Below are 12,488 nucleotides of genomic sequence, written 5' to 3'. Positions count from 1 at the left end.
CAACAACCAAACAACACCGAAACAGGTATTATTAATCTCGATAACAGCACTGGACCCGGAACTCATTGGGTATCATACGTGATTGACCCCCGTGGAATTGTTTTTTTTTATATACTTGTACGGGTTAGCTCCACCGCAGGAATTTATCAAGTATGTCGCGCAGTCAACGATTCCGGTTTGGTACTCAACGTTATCAACACAAAAATTAACAGATCCGCCAATGTGCGGTCGTGAAGCAATTGTGGTGCTCGAGTCCGTATCATAATCATCATTACCGCATCACAAAGCTGTGCACAATTATACAATTCAGCGTTAGAAATCTATTATTTGAAAAAAAAAACGAAGAAGAATAATGGCTGATATTTACGGAAAATCTCGTAGTGATATTATTTTTTAAAAATCTGACATAGGTTTATCAAATTACGCGACCAAAGAAGATCTTAATGATCTCATGAGCCTGGCTGGGGATGACCGAGATGAAATTGTTGTTTTTCAGGACCGATATGGCAGGCTAAAAACCAGCAATATCAAATGGAATGATACAGTTCGACGAGTACTCGGTGCGGTCACGGATAACATTCCAGTGTTTACTGACTGCGGTAGAATCAGAGATTCAAGTATATCGTTTACAACCATCAGAGATGAAATTGCAAGAAGCTCAGCTAATCGTTTGAAGAATACGGGCGACACAATGACAGGTGAACTCAGCATGAGTGGAAATAAAATAGTAACGCTTGGAGAGCCAACATCCGACGAAGACGCGTAAACAAACAAATATGTAGACGTTAACTACAGCACCGTAGATAATAAAGTATCCACGTTATGGGCCGAGTATGATGTTCACGTAAACATGTTTACTAATCTCCGTAGAAACTTTAGAAAAAATGATGAAATAGCAGATGTTTTCTTTGGTACTCCGCTCACCACTGATATGAAACTCTCTAATATCAAGACGAACATTGATACAATTAAGAAAACACTCGAAGACATCGTAAGTGGAATTCGTGAGATCGTCACAAAATTACTCTGATCAAAATTCCTCCGGGACTAACTCCAGAACAGATCATCAATAACGTATACACAGTGTATCCGGCTTCGCAACATGGTCACAGCAAAATAATACTATCAAACACACTGCAACAATTACTGGTGTGTACAGGCTGTCTGTGCTGTGCGCTGCAAGATTTAGTATCTACACGACATATCCCTGGCGGCATAACACAGACATGTTTTCCGGGGTTGTGACAGTTGGGTTAAATAGCGAAAGCGAAGAGATATTTATACTTAACGCAGCTGATAAGAAATTAACTGCAACATCGTACTGGTGGTGTCTGGAATTTGTTGCTGTAACGCCTCAGTTAGTAACTGCGTAAATGTAATAATGGCTGTAACAGAGTTAAGTGTTCAACAATATAGATATGATCAAGTATGTTAATGGCAATCAGCGTTAAAAAAAACATCATTGACAAGTATACCATGAAAGTAAAAAAAATACAAGCGGCGTGCAGTTGCATTGATGTTGTAGTTTATTCAGTTGCTACGTTAGTTGCGTCCACCAGTATAGTGTTATCAGCGCTGACTCCGATAAAGTAGCAGTAGCAACAATATGTGTTTCATCATCAGCAGCAATTGCATGTATTTTTAATATTATCGCGAAAAAGATATCCATGTGCACGAATACAAAATTGCAAGAGTATTCTACGCGGTTACATACGGCAACAGCAGCATATTCTAAATTATCACCACTGATATGATCCAGCCTCGACGACACAACGATATCGGATTTCGAATTTACCAACATGGTAAAGGTAGACAATGAAGTAATTGATTTGGAAAATCGATATTTGAAAGGAAATGAAAACAATGACAAAACTACTTCATCAGATATCCGCGAACACAGCGCCGATAAAAACAACAATGATATCAACAAGCTCAACAAAACCTGAATTCAGTATTAATTTTCTAACTGCGATTTCAGTAAAAGAAATCGCTATTGCACAGTTGCGAGTATACCACAGTTGACCAAATATCGGATCAAAATCAGTCGGTGAATTACGATCAAATAATTCGTTGGTGTTTGCAAATAAAAAGAAACCCGATGGAACCCCCAAATGGACAGTCGTTGGAATACCAACTGGTAGTTATCAAATCGAACAGATCAATGATAAATTTGCACGCAGAATAAAAAATATCACAAGCCAGGAGTCCAAGATAGCAATAACCGTCCACGAACCAACACTATCATCTGCGATCGAGATAAACTCTCTTGATTACATCGTTGATATCTATCAATCATCGATCAGATCAGTGTTTGGATGGCCTGATGTTGCACCGCCGATACCACCACCGTTACCAGAACCGAAGCGGTCTGATTTTACCACTAACAAACAATCATATCACGAAATTGCCCCATCATACAAAGATCGTTTACTTGATGTGAAAAATTCAACATATCCAGTGTTGACTGATTATTCAACCTTCATTAATAAAGACGATGTAACTTGGCATTTTTCTCAGGGACATCTCGGGTATGGAGTACCTAGACGAAATTATTGAATATTTTAACATTATTGATCAAGAACATAAGCGACAACAAGAAAAACTACAGCAAAATTTCCAAGAACATCTTTTTGATATAACAAGTTCACGCAGCGAAATCATTAAACAAATTGAGATATTAAATCAGATTGTATCTGATACGAAAGATATTAACTATCAAGTAATTCAGGTAACAATTAATACTAAAGGGATAGACAGCAAACAACAATTTTTAAATGCATATTCGATAACAGAAGCTGATCTACCGAATTTTAAATTTCCCGGGTATAACGCAGACGAACTGGAAAAATACGCTGACAAAATCGTCGATGAGTTTTTTTCTGAAACACTTGAACAATGGAGAAAAACACTACCACCGGCAACTATTCTCCGACACAACAGTGACCTCCGGAAATCGTAAATATAACATCGGTGATCGCGGTCAACCTCATATGTGATGTACTTGATGGAAGCTATCAGACAAACACAGAAATATCCACACAGGGGCAGCAAGGACACATCTTGTATACTTTTACATCACAAGTCCCACCTGGGTCTCTTATTGTGCAACAACCAGTTAATTGCGTCTATTTGTGATGTCATAATCCACTGTTGTCACGAACAATCTTTAAACTGACTTACCAATCCGGGAACTTGATTGATCTTTGTGGAGAAACGCTAAATGTGAATTTCTATGTAAAATCGTAAAAGTCTACGATTCCAATCGTGAAAAATCTACGATTTTCGAGGATTTCCTCGTAGTGTTTTGATCAAGGGAACAGCACATACTTAAAAATGTCAATGACGAGGTCTTTCTGCAACTGTCGCTCAGATTCATAAAATATTATTTTGACCGATTTTGTAATATTTGATAATTAATAAGGTAGTCAAAATCGTGTAAATTGTCGGATTTGTTAATTCTGATAAGTAGTTTGATAGTCAGAATCGTATAAATATAACAACTTTCAGTGAAAAACAAAATAATAAAAATTAATATTTTACTGAAATCTGTCAGTGTAATCAGAATTACAAGAATATTGATTTTCAGACTGACTTTGTTAATTCTGATAGGTAATAAGGTAGTCAAAATCGTGTAAATTGTCAAATTTTGTAATTCTGATAGGTAATAAAGTAGTCAAAATCGTGTAAATCGACTGATTTGTCAATTCTGATAGATAATAAGGTAGTCAAAATCGTGCAAATCGTCAGATTTTTTAATTCTGACAAGGTAATAGCTAGTCAAAATCGTGCAAAACTGAGTTTTCAGGAAAAATAAAAATTTCTTAAGATAATAAAAATTTGTGAAATTTTCAGTGTTTTTTGAAAATCTGTCGAATTTTGTTAATTTGGATAGGTAATAAAGTAGTCAATCGATTGATTTTGTTAATTCTGATATGTAATAAGGTAGTCAAAATCGTGCAAAACTGACCGATTTCACATTAATTTTTTTTTTTACTGAAAATTGTTCAGTGGTAACAGCACAAAAAATAATTCTCCGTCCTTGTATCAACGAGGTGAACTGATAAATAGACTAATTTCCACGAACTTGTCTAACTTTATTTTCATTACTTGAAATAATTTTTCTAAGATGCCTCCCTATTCCTTTTTTTTTCTTGCAGTGTCTGAAAATCAGAAATAACTTTTTCAGGATTTAGTTCATCAGATATATTTATGCCGTCGCGACCTAATTTTTTAATAGCAAAAATAACATCACTGATAGTTTCATAATTCATTATACAGTATATATATATATATATATATATATATATATATATATATATATATATATATATATATATATATATATATATATATATATATATATATATATATATATATATATATATATTTATAAAAGAAAAGTAGTTTACACTCCTAGTTGAACACCTAGGGTACTAATATAGCATCCTAGCAAGTCAAGAAGGGTGTTTTTTTTTTTACACTAAGGACAACACAACCCCATATGAGCCTCATATAACACCCTACCAGGCTCAAGAGCATACAAAACACAACCCTCTATGTGAGCCTCTAACCTATCAAACAACAGTCTAGCAGACTTAAGAGGGAGTGTTTTCGAGGACGTCACAGCACATAAATCTTAATTAAGGACGCCACAATTTCCTCTGTGATATCATAGGGTGCCACCGCATCTTAGTGAGTATAGAAGGATACAGTAAACTTTAATTAAGGACGGCACAATTGAATCTGTGAACTCCTGGGGTGCCACCGCATCTTAGCGAGTTTACAAAGATACAGTAAACTTAATTAAGGACGGCACAACACATGGATTTACAAGTATTTACAGTAACGACGGTACGGTACAGGTATTTACACTATTTACAAGTCTTTACAGTAAAGACGGTACAACACATATATGACGGTACAGACAGACACGGTGTAATTGTCTACGCTCAACAAATTTACCCCCCCCCCCCCAATCAACCCCTGGGAGCGCAAAAGGCGCCTGCCTCGTGTTGACATAGCGGGATGGTGTGTTTGTCTGTTGAGTTTCGAAAACCCCAATAAAGGAAACGTGTCCTATAGTATAAAAGCTTGACTGATACTTGGAAATTCAAAGACAGGCGTGACTTATATTCTTAATATTTTCTTAATTATAATCGCAATTTTTTTTTACAGATGAACCAGAAAACTAGACGGATTCAGTAAAACATATTGTCTGTGAAATGTTTTTTTATTTGTCCCAATACTCAATTACACCTGCCCGTGTTGACAGTCCTTGATTTTATCTACGGAAAGTAATCGGAGACAGACCGTAGTTGTTTTACTTCCGTGTGTCATCGAACCGTTGCCACAAAAAATATTGCTTACAGGTATTCTGAAAAGACTAAACGCGAGGAAAGAATGATAATTTACCTTTGAGTCTATAAGAAAACACCGGCTACACACAAGGTATAGGTTATTAAAGGTAGCATTGCGGCTTGTATTTTAGATGCGCAGTACAGAACAACAATAGTGAAACTAGGATGCAGTTAATAAGTACAGGAAACTAGGATAACTATGTCAACCGCGTACATATCCTCGGTAGAGTTGTCTCCGTTCATTGCCTGAATATAATGAAATGAGATCCACTGCTCATACCCGTGAGAAAAGGCCGATTTTTCTATCTTATTTTGAGTTAATACCGAAATACTTGGCAGCTGCGTTCATTGACTGAAAAATTTTCTCTTCACCCGTTTAAATATTGAAAGATTTAACTACCTTAGGCTTTCTGTTTCCCTCCTTTCTTCCACCTGTAATATTCTCGCTCTGTGTGATAACCCGAAGATTTTGTAAAGAATTATTGAGTTTGTCACTGTTGATGTGATCGATCACAAGACCGTCTTTGATCTCCCCCAAGAAACTTTCGTATATAAATTGGTGACAGTAGTAATTTTTCTTCCCAACAGTAAATCTGAGATAACCATGATTATCAACAAAACCGACTTTTATTTTTTGCTGACAGTGTCTTGCTACACCATCACGATATGCTTTATAATTTTTAAGGGCTGTTTAACAAATTCTTTTTCCTCCATTTATATATAATCAGATTTGCCTAAATTACAACTCATCTTCAACTCTAGCTATATAGTCTTAGGGGATCTTATAACCTTATCAATGACAGGTTTGTGATTTTTTTTTATGGTAATATCGTCGTAATTCTCTATATTTTTTATCACCACAATACGCACACAGCTGTGTTTTCCCTCTAACTCCAACACCACACCGTAAGCAAGGGTGTGGACCAATACTCCCCCTCCTCAGACTTTGCAAATATTGACCGAAGAATTCCTTCACGCAGGTTTTATTACAATGAGGTGAAGACCCCTCCATCAACCACTTGCACTGATATCTTATTTGAGCCATCGTATGTATACTATTTTTTATTTAAATACTTGCCTGAAATATAATATGGAAGAGTTTGAGAGATTATCTACAATCCAGCATTGTAAAGCTTCCAGATTCGATCTTGACAGGAAAAACCCTGACTTGCTGAGGCGAACTCTGACTGATCCGACTATTAATCTGATTAATACTATCAGAGATGCTAAAAAAGATTTTAGTGATGATGGGGCATCTCACACGTGGTCGAGATTAAAAATTATACGCGATGACTCTGTCAAGGACGAATTCATTGATGCCACAATGAACGATACGCGAGCGGAAAAGATAATCAATTATCTCAACGATCAGAAATATTTTTTCAGAATAAAGTTTATTGTGCTATCCTTGACAAACGTGACCCTGTCCTTGCTAATGGAAAAACCGTTGTGTTTAGTAAAAATTCCATGCCAGGATTACTGACTGATATTGACAAACCATATTACGAACGAGCGTATCCTATAACAGCGATTGTTTATGGAATTTATCAGCTAAATGATAAACCCAACGTCGATGATCTTGCACCAATGAGATTTTCATCCTTGACAGAGTCAGGGATGAATTGTGTAGCCGAACGAGTAATCGAACATTTTACAAATGCGATACGTGGAAATGGATTAACAAATCTACCACGTGAGCTAATAAACAAATGGGCTGAATCGGTGAAGGATACCGGAGCTAAAATAAATGATGTCGCTAAGTTAGAGAAAACACTAAATTTCCAATAATTGTAGTAACGATAACATGAGAGATTTTACACGATTCGAAACATTATGAAATGGGGCAGCTCCAATAAATATCGTTGATCATAATGCTCACGCATGGACCAGTGCAGTCACAATATTTCTATGAGATCGAACTGTAAAATTTTACCGCGGAGACATGCTTGATTATATTCACGAAATAAGTAATAATGATCCTGTGTCAGTATGGTTATTTGAAAGTTCCGATGATGAAAAATATGACCAATTTGTACGACCTAACGGCGAAATATATCGTAAAGAATCTGTTCATGAAACGATGAAAAATCTTCCGCAGAAATTTTCAACAGAGAATACTGAGCAATTACTAAATAATTGTTTTACAGTTTCGTCAGTTGCAGCCCACGCTGCCGGAGAGAAAAATTCGTGGAAGCCAAGACGAGTTGAAATTCTCGAAGACGTACAATTAAGTTTCTGTGAATACGGATACGGCGGATTGTGGAATACCAAGTATAATTACAGTGGCGTTATTTCCGTGGATATGGTCGCTTGTTATCCGGGAAGTGTTCTTGGATTGGGGGAGTTTTCTAGATATTTTGCGCGGTTTGGACAGCTCACAAACGAGATGATGCGAGCATCGATAAATGGACCACTACCTGATTTTGATCTAACCGGATTCGCTCGTATCGTATCATTCGAAATAGCTAAGGGTCTTCATCCGATCTGTTATGTTTGGTTTGGTAGACACTTTTCAGAAAAACGCTGGGTACCAATAGTTTTATTACGATATATGATTGATTATAAAATAATAATGTCGCTGATTGTAAATGAGGCAATTATATCATATCACGCGCAGACCAAAGTTTGGTTACCATCACCTGATGATGATAGCGCCGCAAAAGATCTCGGTAGAAGAATAATTTGCAAGTTTACTCAAGGTGGAGTATATGATCATAAACGACACTGTGCAGGATTAATTCTAGATGATGCTGAATATGATTTTATAATCGCTGATGCAACAGCGAGAAATATATTTGTAACTCGAGAAAACTCTTACTTATCTGACGGAACACGGTTGGGTACAATTGTTGGTTATATGAATGGAGAATCGCCCCAGTTTACTCACTTAAGATCTTCGATGCTCGCTTATGTTTCGATAAATTTAATATCGATGATAAATAGATTCCCTGACACTGCAGTCAGAGTTGCAACGGATTCGTTTTATATCGATAAAAAATATTCAGAATTACTGACTAGTTTTACAAACACTGATGCAACATGGGGGTCTTGGAGTATAAAACAATAAATGTTATGTAATTATACTGAATCCGCAGATGTTACGATTAAAGATATTTATCGCAGCAATCAGATATGAGCATTATTGCCTCGACAAATGGGTGGCATCCGTGTATGATCCAGTATCCAGACACAAGACTGTTTATCTAAACGGAACAGTTGTTCTGGTAAGACAACTCGGGGGATCGAATTATTTCGACAGAATTGCGATGACATGATTGTGCTAACACCAACACACAGACTCGCAAGAGAAATGAAACAACGAGGAGTACAATCATGTACTTATCATAGCTTTTTCAGAAACAACGGTGATACATGGACTCCTGACCGAATGGGAACGAAATATATTCCAAAAAATATTATTTGGGATGAGATATGCACTGTATCTAAAGATATATTAAAAATGTTTCTTGATTGGTTATTACTGAAAAATACAGCTGTGATAATGTGCGGCAATCACGGTCAACCACCACCGTTTGTTGGACCATCTCCACATGATTGGCAAAACAATTTTGTAGATTATTACTCGGAGATAACTGATGATCATAGATCTCTTGATGCAGACTTAAACGAGTTCAAAAATTAATCAGACTACAACCGAATTAAATTCAATGTGAAATAATGCGAAAATAATTTCAGAAACTTCAATGAACGACTTCCTGAAAACGTGGAACCCGAACGATTTGATAGTGGCGAATAGAAAGATAGTTCGTGATACACTTCAACGGAGGTTATTTATGTTACATAAAGAAATGTTTCCAGAATTACCAGTGCCGCTGTGTTATCGACCAGCTGATGCACGACGACAGGATATCGACGTTGATATACCAGGACAGACCTAGCCATGGAAGAAACAGAATCTCGTATTAAATGATGTTGTCGCAGTTGATATTAGCGTTGGTGAGGATGCATTGGACAAATCCCAGTGGACATTAGGATACGCGATGACAATTCACTCATCTCAGGAGTTAACCATCTCTGATACTCGAGTTTGGATTGTAGATGATCATGTTGAATGGTCAAACTTAGTTTATCTCGCAGTGTCTCGAGTCAGAAGAATATCTCAGCTGCGAAGAATTGTCATGGACGCTACAGAAACCATCAGTGATGTTATTGACAGCGATAGAGTAAGAAACAAAATAGCCAGCTATAAACAAAGTGATAAAAACAATAATCGAGATTTTGATATCGATGTTGAATTTATCATAGCGCTGAAGCAGCAGCAAAATAATCACTGTGCGAGCTGTAAAACTGTAATGTTGTGGAAGTACTTAAGTAAACACCGAAGACAATCTACCTTAGACAGAAAAGATAGTGGTCGCGGTCATACACGTGAGAATATGATGTTGACCTGTCTCAAGTGTAAACGACGTCGAGGTGCTAGTTAAGTGATCGCGGTAGTAATTGAGTGTCTTCGGGAATTACTTGTAATTGTTCACGTGTAAATCCATGTTGAGGAGCAGTTGAATCTAATCTGTAGATTGCAGGTCTATCCGTGGATCTTACCACGCTGAATATTTTATGTGTTGTAATACTCCAGACAGGATCAGTCGCTCTTTTTTTTTAACCATCTTCAAGTTCACCAGGTTCATGTAAACATCTTACAGTGACAGTATCCAGCACTGGCTGCACTGAAAAATCACGTCGTTGTACTGGTATATGGGCGCGTGTGATCGCGTTAATAGGTTTCATGTTGGTTGTTCGAGTAATTTCGTCATTTAACGCAGCTATCACACTTAGTAATCTTGCAACCCACTCGAGAGATCTTTTGTCTTGAATTATTTCCTTCGCGTATTGATATCCAAAAAACCGCTCAGCAAGTGTTCGTTTAAATCGTTCGACAATTGCCTGATCGCGGTGAATTGCAGTATGCCCTCGTCGTATTTTGACATTATGTTGCTACATCAGCGATGATACTGCGCCCTGAAATTCTTTGCCAGGATCAACCTGTAACAGCTGTGGCTATCTTAGACTGCCTCATTGATAAATTCATTTAAACGCGGAAGCTACTTCAGCAGCTGTTTTGTTGATAACGGCTCTGCTTCTTTATATCTACTTGCAACATCAACAACAGTTAACGCATATGTGTATGTTACTCGACGTCTAGTATCATGTGGTAAAAATAAAATGTCAGCCTGATGAACTTCATTAGGGACGCTAAGATCGAAATGTGCGTACTGAATTCGTTTAGGCGGTGGTATGTAAATTTGCCATATTGCCTGTCGGTCTAACCATATTTCAGCAGTAGAACGTTCGACACCTGCTGCTTCAGCGTGTTTACTAATCGCTACTCTACCTTTCAATTACCGTTTTCCAAGACAAGCGTACCCTTCATTGCAGATCTCACCAACCAATTAGCTAGTGATTCTTTGACAGATTTAATTTTTTTATGGAATTTAGCGCGTGAATTAATTTCACATCTGTTATGTGCCTGTGCTGCAGATCTTTACTTGTATAAGCTACATCATGAGCATGACACGCTTTATCAATAGCGTTTATTGGATATTCACCTGGTTTTGGTTGATCTTCGTTATCAAGTCTGATATCAAGTCTGGTACCGGGTCCGCAGTAATTATATCCTGTGAGGTGTTTTTCTCCTGGGTACTTAGCGCACGGAGTTCCTGATAGTTTGGTTAACTGGGCGGCAATATCACCTACTCGCTTTTTTTTAAAACCGGCTTGTCACCTGACTGTGTCAGGGGAATAAATTTAAATTTCTTTGTACCACATTGTTCACACTTACCTGTAACTGCTGACATGTTATTTTTTGTTGTAATAGTTGTTAGATCACCTGTGGGGTACGCGTCCTACATTTCACACAATATAAATCCATATTATAATTATATGGATGTAATTGATTTTTCAGCGACAAGAAAACGACAGCCGGTCAAGCATCACGCTGCGTTACCAAATTCTGTCCGAATAATTATCAAAGGTCCATCTGGATCTGGTAAGACGCAACTGCTGCTTAATTTGATAATGAGGTGGCTCAAATGGGATACGTTGTACTTATTTGCACCGTCTGTAGATGATCAGAGATGTTACGATGTACTTAAAGACTTTAATGAAACGCAAAGTTGATGGATGAGTGCGGTGACGATGTTATTGAATTTATTACTGATATTAATGAAGCGCCATCTGTAGATGACCTTGACGGGTTTATCAATAATTTAGTTGTGTTCGATGATGTGATGCTGATAAAACAGTCCAATCTTGCCAGTATATTTTCACGAGGTAGACATAAAAATACAGATGTGATTTATGTAACCCACCGGTATAAACAAATACCAAAAGTGATTAGAGATAATTGTAATATTCTTGCGGTGTTTAACGGAGTTGACACGCATACGTTACAAAATATTCATCAGACCTGATGTAACGGTGATATGGATTATAATCTTTTTAAAACTTAATTTAGTCATGCTCAGTCAACCCCGCATGGTTTTATAAAGATAAATTTACATGACCCAAGGTCGAGATACCGAATCGGTTTTGACAAAATTTTTAATTAATAGGAGCAGAGGGGGATGCGACATCGATAAGGCGTCATCGTAGTAAAGCTCACGCATACTTTTCGAAAACGATGAGGCGAAAAAAGCTAAACCCGTTGAGAGACTCACTCTCGGAAAGTTAGCGGTATTGGTTCGTATTTTTTTTCTGTTTTGTAATAAGGGTTAGTTTACCAAAATAACGCTTATAAAATGAGGTGGGTTTACCCCCTCTGCTGCTCCACTTCTCGAGTTTGAGGCCCCTAGGCTCTTGTTATGTTGAAATTTGGAATGAATCAAATGCCAAAACAAGCCCATATAATTTACTATATAAAGACTAGGTACACAACAAAAGCATTTAAGAGATCTATCAATAAGTGGTAAAAATGAGGCCCCTGGCGGGTTGGTTAAGGCACAAGCGATATGGCCGCCCTGCCCCCCACAAATTGGTCCTGTGTACACTTAAACGGGGATGTATATGACAGTCACATATCTCTGACATTATGTTTTTTTTTTTTTTTTTTTTGCATATTAACCTCAGTTACAGCTTTGTTTCATGCCATTGGTCTTTTGCACTCTTTTGGTA

Source organism: Sinohyriopsis cumingii, chromosome 11 (assembly GCF_028554795.1).
Source record: "Sinohyriopsis cumingii isolate HCF-2022 chromosome 11, ASM2855479v2, whole genome shotgun sequence".
In the NCBI taxonomy this organism is placed as follows: Eukaryota; Metazoa; Mollusca; class Bivalvia; order Unionida; family Unionidae; genus Sinohyriopsis; species Sinohyriopsis cumingii.
Note: the sequence above shows the minus strand (reverse complement) of the source record.